This window comes from Schistocerca piceifrons, chromosome 1 (genome assembly GCF_021461385.2).
Source record: "Schistocerca piceifrons isolate TAMUIC-IGC-003096 chromosome 1, iqSchPice1.1, whole genome shotgun sequence".
NCBI classification, from domain to species: Eukaryota; Metazoa; Arthropoda; class Insecta; order Orthoptera; family Acrididae; genus Schistocerca; species Schistocerca piceifrons.
Genome location: NC_060138.1, coordinates 621,539,898 through 621,558,373, shown reverse-complemented (window position 1 = coordinate 621,558,373; position 18,476 = coordinate 621,539,898). Strand labels below are relative to the sequence as shown.

The 18,476-nt window shown below is 39.7% G+C and overlaps 1 protein-coding gene across 4 annotated transcripts in view; it reads left to right on the top strand.

Annotated features, from left to right (window-relative positions):
• The window catches only part of LOC124804395 (leukocyte tyrosine kinase receptor), an 874,407-nt gene that overhangs the window by 480,635 nt on the left and 375,296 nt on the right, over positions 1-18,476 (top strand). The window lies entirely within an intron of this gene.

Genomic DNA, 18,476 nt, shown 5'->3' with positions numbered 1-18,476 from the left:
TGATGTAAACAAACACAAACGCGATGATTGGTCAAAAGCCATAGCACACATACACTGGTGTTGTTACGCTCTTGGAAGTAGGTCCTACTTATGTATCACATATATTACTACTAAGTTACGTAAAATAAAACTTTATTACGTTTTTCTTAATCATGCTTCAGCTGTGTAGTTTTAATTTCAAAAATCGTGTACGGTCACAATCTCTGCACTGTTGTGCTCTGATTGTCTCGCGGTTAATACGCAGTATGAATGTGGTTGAGGCTGCTTCCTGTTCCGTAGTGAAACACGCGTGTGGAAAACGTTTAAAAGGTGCCAAGGAATAGGTTGTATTTAATGTTTTTCATAAATTTACGACTTTGAAATTTTCAGAGGGCTGTATTACATACAATTGCACATACCTGCATAATAACTCTATAGCGGAATCGGTTGCGTGGTATGAATGATAACAGACTGCAGTATACGATTCGCTGGTTCAAATCTCGCCAGATTAACTTTTTCTCGTTCAATTTGAAATATCTACATCCCGTAATTGTAAAATTCATCGTCATTTTTATGAATAATGCAGGTCTTCTTGTTTCTAATTACATATCGCACGCGAAATTCCTGTTTTCATTGCAAGTATAAATTCTTAATTACCTATATTTTATGAAAGGCTGATAATAAAGGTTGCTTAAACTAAGAAAACATAGTAATTTAATTTTTAAGGCAAAAATGAAAAACAAACTCTTTATTTGGGCTATGCCAATTGTTTAATACCACAGATGTACAGATGTTTCGTAGAAACATGAAAAAGTACCATTATAATATGAATGTAACAGAACTGATCTGGAGCCAAGTTCCTAGCACTAACGCATGCAACTTTTTTACATATCACTGCCGAACGCTGGAGGGGGAGAATGTGGCGCTTGGTTGGCTTCGTGGATTCAGTTGTTCCACAACTGAAATGTATTTCTCGGATTCGGATCAGGAAGAGATTAACAGACGACTGAGTGTACTCACCAGTACGGTGCAATCCCTATAGTACGCTTTTGCATCACACACAGCTCGCTCAGAAAAATTACCCTGTGTTTAACCTAGGAATTTTTATCATTCTTGCTTGTAATTAAAATGCTATCTCAGGTGCGAAAGAGAACATTTTATGCTTTTCGTCTGATCACCTAAGAAGCGGGCAGTACTGCTGGAGTTTTGCCGAATATATTTCATTATCTTTAAAAATTAAATAACATTCGAACTTATCGTTTCTTTTCACGTCTCTTTTTACGTCTGAACTGCAACTGTTCACATCATTGTTAGTTGGTCCGCTGGCTGGCCAATGCTGCCCAAGTTTAATGTTCCGGTAAAGCTGTTGTGCATTATCGCTCAGTTATGTGCGTGTAACACAGAATGAAACGTATCCTTATGATTGTACTTGACTGTACTGGCCACAGCTTGACTTCCGCTTCACGTAAAACGAAAGCCAATGAGATTCAAGCAAACGCGGAAGAATACAAGGCGTAATGTTTACAACAGGTTTGTTATGATGAACAGAGTGTAGTTGTGCACGCCGTGAACCGTGCACGTTGTTTATCAAATCCATATGTATGTGGCCTGTAAGGCAATTGCGTCAAGCTAGTTGGTCATGCGCAAAAGCTCCTTAAACGTGCACCAACTGAAGGTGTGCTTCTGACTCTGATGCCAAGTTTCAGCGAGTCTAGAGGAGCAATGTAGATTTATTGACGCGTATTTCAGATTACCACATCTACAGGGTGGTGCACTGATAGTGACTGGGCTAAATATCTTACGAAATAAGCGTCAAACGAAAACACTACAAAGAACGAAACTCGTGTAGCTTGAAGGGGGAAACCAGATGGCGCTATAGTTGGCGCTGCCATAGGTCTAACGGATATCAACTGCGTTTGTTTTTTTTAATAGGGACCCCATTTTTTTACATATTCGTGTAGTACGTAAAGAAATATGGATGTTTTAGTTGGACCACTTTTTTCGCTTTGTGATAGATGGCGCTGTAATAGTCACGAACGTATCAGTACGTGGTATCACATAACATTTCGCCAGTGCGGTCGGTATTTGCTTCGTGATACATTACCCGGGTTAAAATGGACCGTTTACCAATTGCGGAAAAGTTCGATATCGTGTTGATGTATGGCTATTGTGATCAAAATGCCCAATGGGATTGTGCTATGTATGCTGCTAGGTATCCTGGACGACATCATCCAAGCGTCCGGACCGTTCGCCGGATAGTTACGTTATTTAAGGAAACAGGAAGTGTTCAGCCACATGTGAAACGTCAACCACGACCTGCAACAAATGATGATGCCTAAATAGGTGTTTTAGCTGCTGTCGCGGCTAATCCGCACATCAGTAGCAGACAAACTGCGTGACAATCAGGAATCTCACAAACGTCAGTGTTGAGAATGCTACATCAACATCGATTGCACCCGTACCATATTTCTATGCACCAGAAATTGCATGGCGACGACTTTGAACGTCGTGTACAGTTGTGCCACTGGGCACAAGAGAAATTATTAGACGATGACAGATTTTTTGCACGCGTTCTATTTAGCGACGAAGCGTCATTCACTGACAGCGGTAACGTAAATCGGCATAATCTACACTATTGGGCAACGGAAAATCCACAATGGCTGCGACAAGTGGAACATCAGCGACCTTGGCGGATTAATGTATGGTGCGGCATTATGGGAGGAAGGATAATTGGCCCCCATTTTATCGGTGGCGATCTGAATGGTGCAATGTATGCTGATTTCCTACGTAATGTTCTACCGATGTTACTACAAGATGTTTCACTGAATGGCAGAACGGCGATGTACTTCCAACATGATGGATGTCCGGCACATAGTTCGCGTGCGGTTGAAGCGGTATTGAATAGCATATTTCATGACAGGTGGATTGGTCGTCGAAGCACCGTACCATGGCCCGCACGTTCACCGGATCTGACGTCCCCGGATTTCTTTCTGTGGGGAAAGTTGAAGGATATTTGCTATCGTGATCCACCGACAACGCCTGACAACATGCGTCAGCGCATTGTCAGTGCATGTGCGAACATTACGGAAGGCGAACTACTCGCTGTTGAGAGAAATGTCGTTACACGATTGCCAAATGCATTGAGGTTGACGGACATCATTTTGAGCATTTATTGCATTAATGTGGTATTTACAGGTAATCACGCTGTAACAGCATGCGTTCTCAGAAATGATAAGTTCACAAAGGTACATGTATCACATTGGAACAACCGAAATAAAATGTTCAAACGTACCTACTTTCTGTATTTTAATTTAGAAAACCTACCTGTTACCAACTGTTCGTCTAAAATTGTGAGCCATAAGTTTGTGACTATTACAGCGCCATCTGTCACAAAGCGAAAAAAGTGATCCAACTAAAACATTCATATTTCTTTGCGTACTACACGAATATGTAATAAAAAATGGGGGTCCCTATTTTAAAAAAACGCAGTTGATATCCGTTTGACCTATGGCAGCGCCATCTAGCGGGCCAACCATAGCGCCATCTGCTCTCCCCCTTCAAGCTAGACAGGTTTCGTTCTTTGTAGTTTTTTCGTTTGACGCTTATTTCGTGAGATATTTAGCCCGGTCACTATCAATGGACCTCCCTGTATATTACGTTTAACAGCATTCAAAGAGAAATAAGCAATAGATCCGCAAGGTGTCAAAAGTTAAGTGTGTTCACGGCTCTTGTGCTCTTACACAATAGGCGCCGCTGATTGAACTGCAACGAAGTAACATAGCAAACAACAGTGGCTACCTCACACAGTACTGTCAGCACAGGCTAATGTTGGCTGCAGCCAAAAATGGATGACGTTCCACCAAAGCCGTCCGATGTTTAACGAATTCTGCCGTTTCAGGGCTAGGGAGCGGTCTGCAACCTGAAAGTTCAACACGCTGTACGCAGTAGTTCTAAAACGTGTGTGTTAAATGGGCGGCGTAAAACATCAAATAATAGGCTCAAAATTGCCCTCTTTTGACGAGTTTTGGCAGTTTTAGTTTACGATATCAGTGAATCGAATTTAACTAGCAATGAAACTGCAAATCTCACCGTATGCCTTTCAAATCCTTACCTAATTGTGTGAAGCTTGGAGGGAGTTACAAAAAATGCACAAAAAACCCAAATCGCATCTGAGCAGCGCCGATAAGAGTATATCAACAGGGATTAGCCGAGCGGTCTAGGGCGCTGTAGTCATGGACTGTGCGCCTGGTCCAGGCGGAGGTTCGAGTCCTCCCCCGGGCATGGGTGTGTGTTTGTCCTTAGGATAATTTAGGTTAAGTAGTGTGTAAGCTTAGGGACTGATGACCTTCGCAGTTAAGTCCCATAAGATTTCACACACATTTGAACATTTTTGAGTATATCAACAAATTAGGTAATTTGTTTGCACTGCACACGCCGATGCGCTTCAATTAATGAAGACAAGTCAGGTGATAACTTAGCTGGAGTGGACAAAAAATTGCTAATAAAGAAGAAAGGGCGTGCTATGAACTATTAAATGAAACGACATACATAATAGTTTTCCAAACCAATTCCTTCAACATCCTATGAACCGTTACAAAGACTCATCTTCTGATTCTAATGAAAATGACATGCATTTACAAGAAGAGTTTCCACCTCTGTTCGAGAACATACATCTACAACTACGCGGAAAAATTTCATTACTCCAAAATTAGTAGCAATAGGTAGTTGCTAATTAAGTACGAAAGACTCAGTGTTTATTCTTGAAGCTACGTTTAAACACTTGGATATAATAATAATGAATTTCCTACAAGTAAGTTGTCCATCTTGAAGATAGGAAAGTGCAATTTTTTTGTTGTGACACTACAGCTTCAGATATGAGTCATATCGAATGATCAGTTGTACCTGTGTACTTCTTCAACAAAAATTTAACAGAGATATGGTTAGTTTTGCTTACCGCCATTACGTGTGTGAATTGGTATTAAAAAGCGTGTTTGAAGTAAAACCACAAACTCAGCCAAATGACAACAAATCCTGATATTCCACTCTTCAAAAAGTTCCGAGGTTACTGGAAAAGTACCGATCAACTTAAAAACATAGTCCTGTAAAGGAAAGCTGACATTGCACCTGACTGTCCGAAATTGACAATCTGCTTGAGTTTTACCGAACTGAACTGGCTGGTTCAAATGGCTCAGAGCACTATGGGACTTGACATCTGTGGTCATCAGTCCCCTAGAACTTAGAACTACTTAAACCTAACTAACCTAAGGACATCACACACATCCATGCCCTAGGCAGGATTCGAACCTGCGACCGTAGCAGTCGCGCGGTTCCGGACTGAGCGCCTAGAACCGCTAGACCACCGCGGCCGGCGAACTGAACTGCCTAAAGAATTAGTCAGAGATGATTATCGACAGCTGACAGAGATTTCTGTGATATTTTTAAGCGGAGATACATAGAAAATTTAAGACTCGGCCAGCAGGTGCAATACACCAAGTTCGATGGAGAGCGAGAGCTACTTATTCCGCAAAAATGTCGTTAGTTTGTGTTCAGTACTGAATTGCGAGTAAGGTAAGGGACGCACAGCGCTGTTAGACGTTTGCCTGTTCATCGTGACATCCTACGTCAAGCCACGGATTCAGTCTATTTTTTTAGTAGAAGCACCCTATCAAGGCTTGCGCGTTTTGAAGTCCATGCTAAGCTACGTAAAAATTGATAACAATGTCTCAAAGACAACTTTACAGAAGAAAGTCCAGTATTTATAGTACCTGACTGATAAATAGAATGAAGGCTTTCACGACCGGATGACATAGCTGCTGGTAAACCTTTCGGGATGTGAGGTCGTGGTCCAAGAAAGGAGGCAATGAAACTTAGCAGCATATGGACAGTAGCTCTGCAGAATCGCTAGGCAGACAAGATGACAATCGATAGTTATGTTTTATCGCTGACTAGGATTATCTCTGCTCTTCACGTGTTACTTTGACCACGCCTCCTTTCCTACAGTATGTCGCTCTCGCACGTCCAACCAGTCAGTCGGCAAGACTCAGCGGAAGAGCGTCTCCGGTGATGTCCGGCGCAGTCCTGGACGAAACGTCAGGAACAGAAGAGTTTCTTGGACCACGACCTCACATCCCGAAAGGTTTACCAGCAGCTTTGACTGATAAAGTTTCTATCCTGTCACTGTCTGACAATGATGTAGATAAATAAATAAAATAAAAAGGTTGATAATTTAACGAAAGAGAATTTATCAGCCCTTGGTAAACATTACATCTCATCGACGGAAGAACCTTGAATTCCATTCGACTGTAAGCTAAATAAGTAAATATAGAAAGTTGTCTCTTTATTTTTCTAATTAGATCACTATTTTGGTATTTTAGAAAAATACATCTACGAATTCATTCGAGTCAAAAACAAGTCATTGTTCGATTTCCTGAAAACTGATGGCAGTTTTTCTCCACTAATGCTCTAGTGTGTGGCCAAATAATGCTTTTTCAAGGAGCTATAAAGAATGTTTCGACGCTGAGGACAATGAACAATACAGCTAAAGAGCATCAAATTGATGCAAGACTAGTGTTTAATTTTAAGACTGTAGGTGCCGAAAGCCCTGAACGCACCTCTTTTAACCATACAGCTCCCCCACCCACCCACATACACATAAAAATCACAAGTTTTGATTTTTGAAAACTTTTGAGAAAACTTAATGATATTTCTTTTTTTTTTTTTTTTACATAAGACTGTTCTTAAGTTCAGGTTTTTAAAACAAAATTTCTTTTAATCAAAACAAAATTGCATAAGATTTATCATAAATAATAGTTGCTACCGGCTGTTCCCTAGCGGTGATCGAGCGGTTCTAGGGGCTTCAGTCCGGAACCATGCAGCTGCTACGGTCGCAGGTTCGAATCCTGCCTCGGGCATGGATGTGTTTGATATCCTTAGGTTAGTTAGGTTGAAGTAGTTCTAAGTCTAGGGGACTGATGACCTCAGATGTTAAGTCCCATAGTGCTTAGAGCCATTTAAACCATTTTTAGCAGTCTCACACATATCGGCCCAAGTCAGCAGTCTTCGTGACTACGAGACTGCAACTGCTGCCAGTCGCAACGTTCAGGCAGTTGCATTGGAGGTGCTCGGTGAACGTGTATCCAGTATTAACTAATAAAACATGTAGCGATGAATGATAGTGAAGATATTTCATCACATCATGTTGGTCGCCCATTGTCACATTCACCAGTGCCCGCGCAGCACGGCAAATTATAATTAGATTGCTATTTAATACAAGTGTACTATTTTAAATCTCCAGACTGGACTTGTCATGTTCAAAATAAATTCCCCGGGAGGTGCCGGCCGAAATTAAGCCCTGTATAAAATTTGCATCGTTTAATCACTGTTCGGGAGGAACAAAAGTAGTTTTTGTTACGTCGCGTGCAATAACACTGGAATATTTATCCTGACCACAGAAAGCCAACTATGAAAAGAAAACTTACAAAATAATGTTTAATAAATGTTAAAGAGTAAAACAGTAAAATAATGGGCACATTGGTGTTTCACTTATCAAACAAACATTAAATTCTAGAATCCTTTTACATTCAGTACAAATTTTCATGCCTCATGTTTGGCACAAGTCAGCGCTTGTAACTATAATTGTATCGCAATAGTATTTATTACGTGAGTTATTAAGGACAAACAGCAAAAAATTAGAGATTATGTGTGTTTAAGTTCGCGAAAAAACCCATGCTAGCAAAACAGGCCCTGAAACGGTAATCCCGGAGTCTGGACAACAATGTGCCGCTCGCTTCTGACCAAAGGGGGTTGAGATTCCTGTGTATCTTCGGTCCGTCCGTAGTGTGTAGTTTCGTCCGCTGGTCAGCTGATATTTGGTCCTGTCGTCTACAGGCGCTTCAGGGAGCGAATCAGATTATTCCACCAAAATGAAAATTAGCCCATAACGCCAGCAATCCAGTTACCATTAATACAAAAATGGCTCTGAGCACTATGGGACTTAACTTCTGAGGTCATCAGTCGCTTAGAACTTAGAACTAATTAAATCTAAATAACCTTAGGACATCACACACATCCATGCCCGAGGCAGGATTTGAACCTGTGACCGTAGCGTTCGCGCGGTTCCAGAGTATAGCGCCTAGAACCGCTCGGCCACTCTGGCCGGCTGCCATTAATACATAGTTACTTCTTATTTTAATGGCATACGGAACAACACGAAAACCCACAGAGCCAACTCAATATAAATGAAAACACTAATCAGTAAACAGTACCCAACCTTCCATATTTCAGCGCTCTACTAACTACTTACTGATCTCACTCAATAAGCAGTATCGGAATGGTATCATATCATACAGCGTGATTTCATCATAATTGCATTTATTCTAAAAATAAAATGAAAATTGCTTATTTGTAGCTTTTTAGACAAGATTGAAACTCTAGTTTCCATTCAGTGAAGTACGTAGAAATTCAGAAACTTACCAGAAAATTGTGGCTGGGCTACCGTTGCAGGCCGATATCTTTGGATGGTAAATAGTTTAGGTAATAGATACCTACTTCCTCTCTTTCAGTTAATACACCCTAAAAATCACAGCACCAACAAACACAACACCCAAAAAACCACTACCAAATACATCTAAACCCGAAACTTTCGGCAGCTGTGTTCGGAGTAAATTACTTCCTTTGTGAACGTAAGAAAGAGCTAGAAATGGACGCAATGTGCTACAATGAAGATTCTACATACCATAGTTGTACTTAAGTTTGAGGAAATACCAACCAGTTGACAAATGTCGGTCGAAATAACTGCTTATTATCTTTCACACACACAAAATTGTTAATTCTCTCTTAGTTCTTTAAGGGAGAAGTAAAAAGTTGCACCACGCATTGCATGGGCCGGTAGCTTAGGCTAGCCAGTGTCTGAACACGCCGTGAGATCGATATGTGCTACACTTGTATCTCTGTCTTGTTGCCACTGATATGAAGCTAACACCAAACACCAGATACGAAAAAAGGAAAGGGGTATTGATTGATTTGGAGAGAGGGAGAGAGAGAGACAGAGAGAGAGAGAGAGAAAGCATATCTGTAAAACTAAATACGTGTTGTTTGAACTAAAATGTCAGAGACAGTATTAGCAGTTTTGTTATGCAGAAAAAATACTTCCCCACTGCCGAAATTTTTTTCCCCAAGTTTTCGTTCCCAACTTTCCCCAAGATTGCAAAAAAAAGAAAAAAAAACCAATCTAGAGACACCGTTGTTGGCGAAACATGGATTTCCTATGCAACGCGGAGACAAATCAATAATCAGAGCTGTAGGGCCATCAAGAAATACAAAAGAAGCACACAAAACTATTTGGCAGAACGTTATGGCTACCGTTTTCTGGAGCTGTAAGGGAATCTAGTTTGTGGATTCAATGGAATGTAAAACGAAAATAGGTTCTAAAGCCCGCTACGAAAATAAGAAAAGAGAAGAAACATTCAAAATAAGCACGACAATGCTCGGCTCCACTTTGCCCGGCAAGACTCGGTGCGTGAGTCTACACGGGATACTTTCGAACCTCCGTCGTACAGTTCATACTTAGCAAACGAGTTAGTTACACCTCTTCGTGCTCATGAAAACTTGCCTGACTCCGATGAAGAATTGAAGAAAGGGCTCAGGTCCGGATTAGAGAGAGAGAGAGAGAGAGAGAGAGAGAGAGAGAGAGGAGGGGAAGCAAACCGGGTTATCAAATCTTGTTTTACAAAGCGCCCGTTGGTCCATCGATTATTCATATCATTTTGATATGCATCTCAGTTGCTTTTTTACCATTTTTAACGCGTAATAAGTTGATTTTTGAACGATTCGTAAGTTGATTTTGAATCCCTGCGTAGTGTACGTGATGTCTCTGCCAGGGGAGTTCCCTTCGCGTCTAGAAATAAAAAGCCTTCCCCCAGACGAAAGGGGACGGAGTTATACGAGCAGAGCCGAATAAACGCAAACGGTTGATTGCCAACAGCTGTTTATGTGGTTGATTGGTTGTGCGAATGATCAGCGCTATTATAATTATTAGTGAAATCCATAGATTTTGACTACCAGAGGGGAAATGAACGACTAACAGGTAAGAAAGATTACATATTATCTTCTCTGTGTATCCAAGAAAATGCAATTTTGACAGAACCCTACTGTATTAATGGTCACTTGTACAATCACCGTTTAACAGCCGCATAAGTTCTGTTCTCGGGATAGCGCGGAAAACGCATTGTACGAACATGTAATAACGCCTAACCGGTAAACGCGGGGTAACTGAGCCGGTGAACCTGCCAGGAGTAGGGAAGTTAACCGGAGACTAAGTTTTGACAATGGCGTATTAGTGATGACAAGATTGTTCGAACGAAGAACGAGAAAGAACGGGGACATCACACGAATTATATTGAAGAATATGAGGGTTCCAAATTTATATAGAAATTTCTTACTACTTCTCTATCTCATGCTTGAGAAAATGGAGTGTATGAAAGAAATGTGAAACTATTTCCTAACATAAAACTTTTTTGCTTGTTGTAAGGCTAGTAAGCATTTGATACTAGTACTTCGTGAATTATATTCTGTCGTGTTATTTATTTAGATGAGGTAAATAAAAATGACCATTTGTGCCAAAACAGTCTCGCGTTTTTGGCGTATTACTATTGCTGCAATATTAGAAAGAGCTATTTCGTTTTATCTAACAGACAGTGACAAAATAAACATTATCAATTCGAGAGACCACACCAGTCGTGTATGATGCGTGTTAGCAACTTTTTCAGTATTAGACAACGACAGTTTGATTTTTCATGTAGCAAAACGTTTGACGAACTTTAATGAGATAATAGATTCTTTCGCAGGAACGGAAACAAGCCGTGTAAAGCTGTTGCAAGACACAGAGAAAAAAAAATTCTGGGACCAAAGGACTTAAGAAATGTGTACTCTCTTGTCTCATATCTTCACTGGTTTTATGTTTCCTATATTTAATTTTGTGCTACACAAAATAGAAAGTTACTAGCAAATAGGCAATAAAGAGTGCAAATTTTTTGAAGAGTTCTTATTCTCCCGGTCACAAATAATCCCACCTAGTACTAATTGAGAGTTCAAAACGAATAATAACAGTAAAGAGGGTAGGATGTCAAACCGGCTGACTTGGAACAGGAGAGGCACCACACGACATTTTAATTTCCACTGTCGTGAATATAGCCATCAAGGCTTCCATTGCAAACTATACATGTTTGAATTTCACAGAGCGAATAGAAGAATGCTTTCTGAAGAGGCGTGGCATTACAGTTTAGCACACTTAATACCAAATAACATGTCTCACATTTCCTCGAAAATATATGTTTTATGTATCAAACTAATCAGAAAATGTGCGCTGCAAAGTAAACATGCTTTCGAAAAATCGATTTTTTTTAAATTTTTTACGTCCTCTCTCAAACGCTCGAGAAGATTTTCTTTTTTTTTTTGGGGGGGGGGGGGGGGGGAGGATGGGAGCACTATCAAGTGTTTGTCCCGGTTCGGAAATGTGGTAGATCTGAGGCTGCATGGGCTGCCTGCAATCTCAGCCCTCATGTGGCAGAATGCGGGGTGAAATTACCAGTTTGTTAAGAGATATGACAAAACCTTATATCTAATCCATGATTATGCAGTGATTGTTTCAAAGATGTAGTTTTAATACATGATGTGATTCTTCAACTTCTCCCAGCGTATTTCTTGCTCGAACAGTCCACGGGTGTACTGCCGGTCCATAGTGTCCAACAGGCACAATATTTCGGCGATCAGACATGTCGCCATCGTCAGGTGCGCTGACGAACTAAGCTCCTGAGGGCGGGCGGCCGTCGTAAATCCCCTTCCCCCGCGAGGCGTACTCTCCGTGGTCCGCGCCCGCGGCCGCGGCCGCGCGTCGGCGGTTGCTGAGAGGCTGGCGTCGGCGTCTGTGGTGGCGTCGGTGTAACTGCCTCGTCCGCCCTGGTCGCTCGTTCGTTTTCTTTGCTGAGCCTCTTTTTAATTAGACTCAGTGCTGGTTCCCATGCCTTGCTGAGGTTATAGCCGCAATCTCTGTTGATGAGTCCGTCCCTGGTACGAATTTCGAGAGCCTCTCTGACGACGCTGTCCCAGTATTTAGATGTCTGTGCCAAGACACTGGTATGTTGGTAGTCCATTTCGTGATTTTCGGACAAACAGTGCTCTGCGACTGTCGGCTTGTTGGGGTACATAAGTCGAGTGTGCCTCTGATGTTATCGGCAACGATCTTAGATGGTGCGCACTGTCTGTCCAATCTAAGTCACGGAGGAAGAGATAGCCACCGCCTATATACCGTATACTGGCGCACTATCGGGGAAAATAGGACAAATATTGAGGAAACACCGAGTAGGAACTGTCTTTTGCCCGCCCAATAAAACACGAGCATTATTGGGAAGTGTCAAAGACGATCTCGGTTTGCGGAAGGCCGACATATACCAGATTCCCTGTGAGTGTGGGAAGACTTACATTGGACAGACAATGCGCACCATCGAAGATCGTAGGTATTAAAATTCATGGAGAAGAAATAAAAACTTTGAGGTTGGCCGATGACATTGTAATTCTGTCAGAGACAGCAAAGGACTTGGAAGAGCAGTTCAACGGAATGGTCAGTGTCTCTCTCGGAAGGAAGATATAAGATGAAGAGCAACTAAAGCAAAACGAGGATAATGGAATGTAGTCGAATTAAGTCGGGTAATGCTGAGGTAATTAGATTAGGAAATGAGGCACTTAAAGTAGTAAAGGAGTTTTGCTATTTGGGGAGCAAAATAACTGATGATGGTCGAAGTAGAGAGGATATAAAATTTAGACTGGCAATGGCAAGGAAAGCGTTTCTGAAGAAGAGAAATTTGTTAACATCGAGTATAGATTTAAGTGTCAGGAAGTCGTTTCTGAAAGTGTTTGTATGGAGTGTAGCCATGTATGGAAGTGAAACATGGACGATAAATAGTTTGGACAAGAAGAGAATAGAAGCTTTCGAAATGTGGTGCTACAGAAGAATGCTGAAGATTAGATGGGTAGATCACATAATTAATGACGAAGTATTAAATAGGATTGGGGAGAAGAGAAGTTTGTGGCACCACTTGACTAAAAGAAGGGATCGGTTGGTAGGACATGTTCTGAGGCATCAAGGGATCACCAATTTAGTGTTGGAGGGCAGCGTGGAGGGTAAAAATCGTAGAGGGAGACCAAGAGATGAATACACTAAGCAGATTCAGAAGGATGTAGGATGCAGTAAGTACTGGGAGATGAAGAAGCTTGCACAGGATAGAGTAGCATGGAGAGCTGCATCAAACCACCGTCTCAGGACTGGAGACCACAACAACATCAACAACAGATTTGCTTCAACTGTTGTGGTACCTGTATTTTATTTACAACCTGATGACAGATACTTTCCAGGTAGTCCTCGTGTATCTATTTATGAACTGTGAACTACGTTGTCTCTCGGTGATTTAAAGTTTGTAACTTTATTTTAAATACTGTGATCATTCATATTGAAAACAGTTGTCCCATTGATGAAGTATGAGGTACATTTTGAAAAAGAAATATTTGTAAGCTGAGTGACCACAGTGCTGTAACATATGGAGTAAACGTTTATTGCTAGATTGTTTGTTACTGAGGCGTTGTAGTGTCAGGCAAAAACTGAACTTAGATACTGTTCCATTAGATTTTAATTTTCCTTTGCATTTAACATGTATAGGAAAAAAGAAATTTACCTCATTTCAGAGAAGTACAGAAGATGTGTGATCTGCACCAGGCAGTGAGCTTTTAAGACTTTTTTTTATACTGTTATCAAAATGACTAGGGATAAGGCAACAGAATGTTGATATTATCTGTCTAGCTGTAATTGTATTCTTCATAACCAATATTAACTGATGTATTAAGTGTTTTGTCTTTGCCATCCTATTGCTAATGCCTTAATCAGAACTACAGTACCAAATTTGTACAGAGAGAGATAGCTCTCATTCCAAATGAATATGATACTAGTGCAAAAGTGAACAAGAACCCATGGTATCCAATATTTCACCAACTGTGAGAGGTTTGAAAAACAAAATAGACCAACTGGTAATATACTGCATTTGTAGGATGAAGAATATAGAAATCAACCCAGTATATTCTGTTTTTTAGAACATCACATTACACATGGAATTCATGTGTGACAGACTGAGAACTTTAATGCTCTACTGTATCAGTATTGCAGATCTATATTTGGAAAAGTTGGAATTGCTGTTTTTGTTTGAAATGATGTAGATATCTACGTAAATGTTGTTCTGAGCAGCACTTTGAGATATGTGGCATTAAAATAACAGCCAGTAGTCATACAGTGCTATCAGTTTACAGGGCATCAACTGTAAATTTGAGTATTTTTCTGAGACTTGGTTAGTCACTTTCATCTCACATGTATAGAAAAATTAATTCAGTCGCTATAGTGCCTGGCGTTAATGTGAACTTCATAACTAATAAAAACGGGACAGACCTGGAACACCTGATGTACCCTTACAACTTAGTATCAGTGGTGTAGTATCCAACAAGAGTAGCAGCCAGTTCCAGTATTTGAATATATAATTCATATTTTTACCAAAAAAGAATGGATGTTCTTCCCTCTCATACATCAGCCCCTTTATTTTTATTTATTTATTTATTTATTCATCCGTGGAACAATAAATATTGTATGGATGTCGTCAGATTACAACACATGAGCACACATTTACATTTACAATTAAACAGGTTTCTCATATTTTGTCTAGTTTATATAACTAGTCATACATATTTTGGTGATAATGTCATATGTTGCTAATAATCTACATCTATGTTAAATATTCTTTTACAGTATAACAACTTTTACGTACTAAAAAGGTTTTAAGCTTTTGTCTGAAAGTGAGGGGCTCATTTATTTCTTTAATTTCTTGTGGTAATTTGTTGTACAGTTTTATCCCATTGTAAAATATACTTTTTTGCGTCTTTTCCTTGTTCTTTCTATCTAGATGGAGGTGGTGACAAGCTCTTGTTTCATGGTCGTGTATTAGGCTGTTTGTGTTGTACATGTTGAGATTTTTCTTAATGAACATTATGTTCTGAAAGATATACTCACAAGAAACAGTTAGAATTCCTAGCTTTCTAAATAATTCTAGACAGTGGGCCCTGTTGTTGCTATTTGTTATTATCCTTATGGCTCTTTTTTGTACTTTGAAGACAGTTTGTATGTTACTGGCACTTGTACCCCAAAACATGATCCCGTAGCTGAGGACTGAGTGTAGATATCCGTAATATGTTATTTTAAGACAGGTATTATTGCATACCAGTGCAAGGATTCTAAGAGCATAGCATGCTGTGGATAATTTCTTTGCCAAAATGTTGATATGGTTTGTCCATTTCAGTTGGCTGTCTACATTCATCCCTAAGAATTTGGTACTTGTTACACATTCTAATTCATTATTATTACTTTTATTCTAGTGGCATTGTGTTTTTTGTTCAATTGGAAGTTAATATAGTTAGTTTTCTTTACATTTAGGGTTACTTTATTTTTTAATGACCAGTTGTGGACATCATTGAGAGCCTCGTTTGCTCTTTCTGACAGTTGTGTTGGATTTTCACCTGTTATTACTATGTTGCTGTCATCAGCAAAAAGTATTTTTTCGCCATGTCTGATACTTTGTGGGAAGTCGTTAATGAATATAAGAAACAATATTGGGCCTAATACACTTCCCTGTGGGACGCCTATATTCACATTTTCTGGGTCAGACAAGTGTTTTATAAGGGAATTGTTTGAAACTTCTGATATATCAACTCGTTGAACTCTGTTTTCCAAGTATTATTTGAACCACTTCTTTGTCACACCTCTTATTCCTATTAGCCCTAATTTATGAAGTAAGATTTTGTGGTCAACTGTATCAAAGGCCTTGGACAAGTCTAAAAAGATACCGCTTACATTTTCACCTTTGTCCAGTGCTTCTAAAATTACTTTAGTGAACTGTGCTATAGCATATTGTGTGCCTTTTCCGGGCCTAAAACCAAATTGGTCATTGGAAAGAAGATTATATTTATTCAGGTAATTTAGCAGTCTCTTTTTGACTAGTATTTCTATTATTTTAGAAATGATAGACAGTATAGAGATCGGCCTGTAGTTCTCTACATTTTCCACATCTCTGTTTTTAAGGATAGGTATAACTTTTGCTTGTTTTAGGTACTCCGGAAAGTATCCAGATTTGAAAGATTCATTAATTATGTCTGTTAATGGGCCCTTTATGGAGTCTATACAATCTTTAATTATGCAGACTGGGATTTCATCAAGTCCTTCTGAAGTTTTATTTTTTAGTTGGTGTACTACTAGTGCCACTTCCCTTTCTGTAGTTGGCAAGAGCACTATTGAGTTTGTTGGCTGGTTCTGAGTAGGTAAATCATACGTATCTGGAAATTTCTGCTGTAATTTTTTTGCAATACTACTGAAATATGAGTTTACAAAATCAGCTAATTTTTTTAGGGTTACCTACTGGTACATCTTTGTTTTTAATATGTGAATTGAGGTCCTTTTTAGCAGAGTTAGATGTTTCCTGTTTGACGATGTTCCAAGCTGCTTTGCTCTTGTTTCCAGCTTCAAGTAATATTTTGTTGTTTGAAAGTTTTTTTGCGGCTAGCAACACCTTTCTGTAAATTTTACTGTACTTTTTGTAGGATTGCAGAACTTCTGGGTTAGACTGATTATTTTTTATGGAGTTGAGATATCTAAGAGTTTCTGAGGATTTTTTGATACCTGTAGTCACCCACTGATTTCTCTTTTTAGTTTTAATTTGATAAAGAGTTTTGGGAAACATCTCTTCAAATCTGAGTTTAAAAATTGACATGAACTTGATAAATTTCTGATTTGCGTTGGTTTCTGCATAGACTTCCCTCCAATCTTCATATTCTAGCTGGGATTTAAACTGATGCGGGTTTGATTTGGAAAACATTCTTTTGTATGTACAAAGTTTAGGAGGAGTTTCTACATGAATGTTAGTTTTTAAGATCTGGCAGAGGTGGTCTGCTAGGCCCAGGTTTTGGACAACAATATGACATTTTTTACTATCAACATCTGTAGCTACATGATCTATAGATGAGGAGGATTCTTTCATTATTCTAGTTGGACAATTAACAAGGGAGGATATTCCATAACAGCTTAGAATATTCACATATATGTTGCTAGCCTTATCAGGCTTCATCATATTAATGTTTAAGTCACCACAGATAATTACATTTGCTTTTGGTCCAGAAACCTTGTCTAAGCTTTGATTCAGTTTTGAGAAGAATATATCAATGTCTCCACTGGGAGAGCAGTACACACAAAATATGACTAATTTTTTGCTATGCCAGGTCCTATTATTTCAACAGCGGAAAGTTCGAAATGTTTGTCCTCACCTAGATCTAAAAGATCATATCTTACTTTAAATGACGTACATGAACCTCCACCATTCATTGAGATTCTGCTATAGTAACATGCAAGGTCAAATGAGGCTAATGCAATGTGTTCAATTTGCTTCCCTTTGCACCAGTGTTCAGTGATACACAAAATTTGGCTATCAAATTTTCCAATTCTACTTCTAGCTGTTGTGCTTTGTTCTTTATGGGTTGAATGTTTTGGTGAAACACTGTTAGGCATTTGTTTTCACTTATATTGGTGGTGCCTTTCCCTTTAGACCTGATGCTAAAAAATCCTTTAGATGAGCTGGTGGCATGGTTATTCTTCTGTTGATGACAGTGGAGGTGAGTCTGTTGCCGGTTTGACTTGGAAGTTGGTGTATCTGAAGGTATCTGCCTTACGTTAGTCTTGTAACTGAGGCCGGGTGCCAAAAATCCTGCAGAGTTGAAAGTTTCCTGGTTCTTGTGCTTCTTCTATTTGCTTCTGTTACTGCTGATGATGGTGAAGCTGGTGAAAAGTCTTTCACTGTTGAAGACTGAGGAGCGGCCAATACTGATGAAAGGTCATTGGCTGTTGGCACATCAGGCATTTTTTTTCTTGTTAATGATGCAGTTGCGTAGTATGTAGCTGCTTCTGCTGAAGCTGCTTTGGAAACTTCTGTCCTAGTTGAATCATTTATCTGGGCTGTTTTTGAAGAAAGTGGAGATTCTAGTGCTGGACCTGTTGTCAGTGATTCAGTTTCATTTTCTTGTTGGAAATTTTCAGTTGCTGTGTTTGGTGGTGGAAGTGGTATGGTCGTGCTATTCTTGTCCTTAACTGCCTTCACTGCATTAAGTATTTCTCGACTAATGAATGATTTTCCGAGTTTATTTCTGTGAAGCCCATGCCTTGTAAAATGACTTCTCTCTGCGGATGGTACGTCCACATATGTGGCATTTGGGAGGCTTCGGCAGATTTTCTCAAATTTCCTATTAGTAACTGTGATTTCTTTGTTGACACAGGATTCTTCTATAAGATCATGTCTTTGTGGAATACTGGCAATGGAGAAGTTAACATCTGTAATTTTCTGTAATGTACTTCTTAGAGCTCTTGTGGC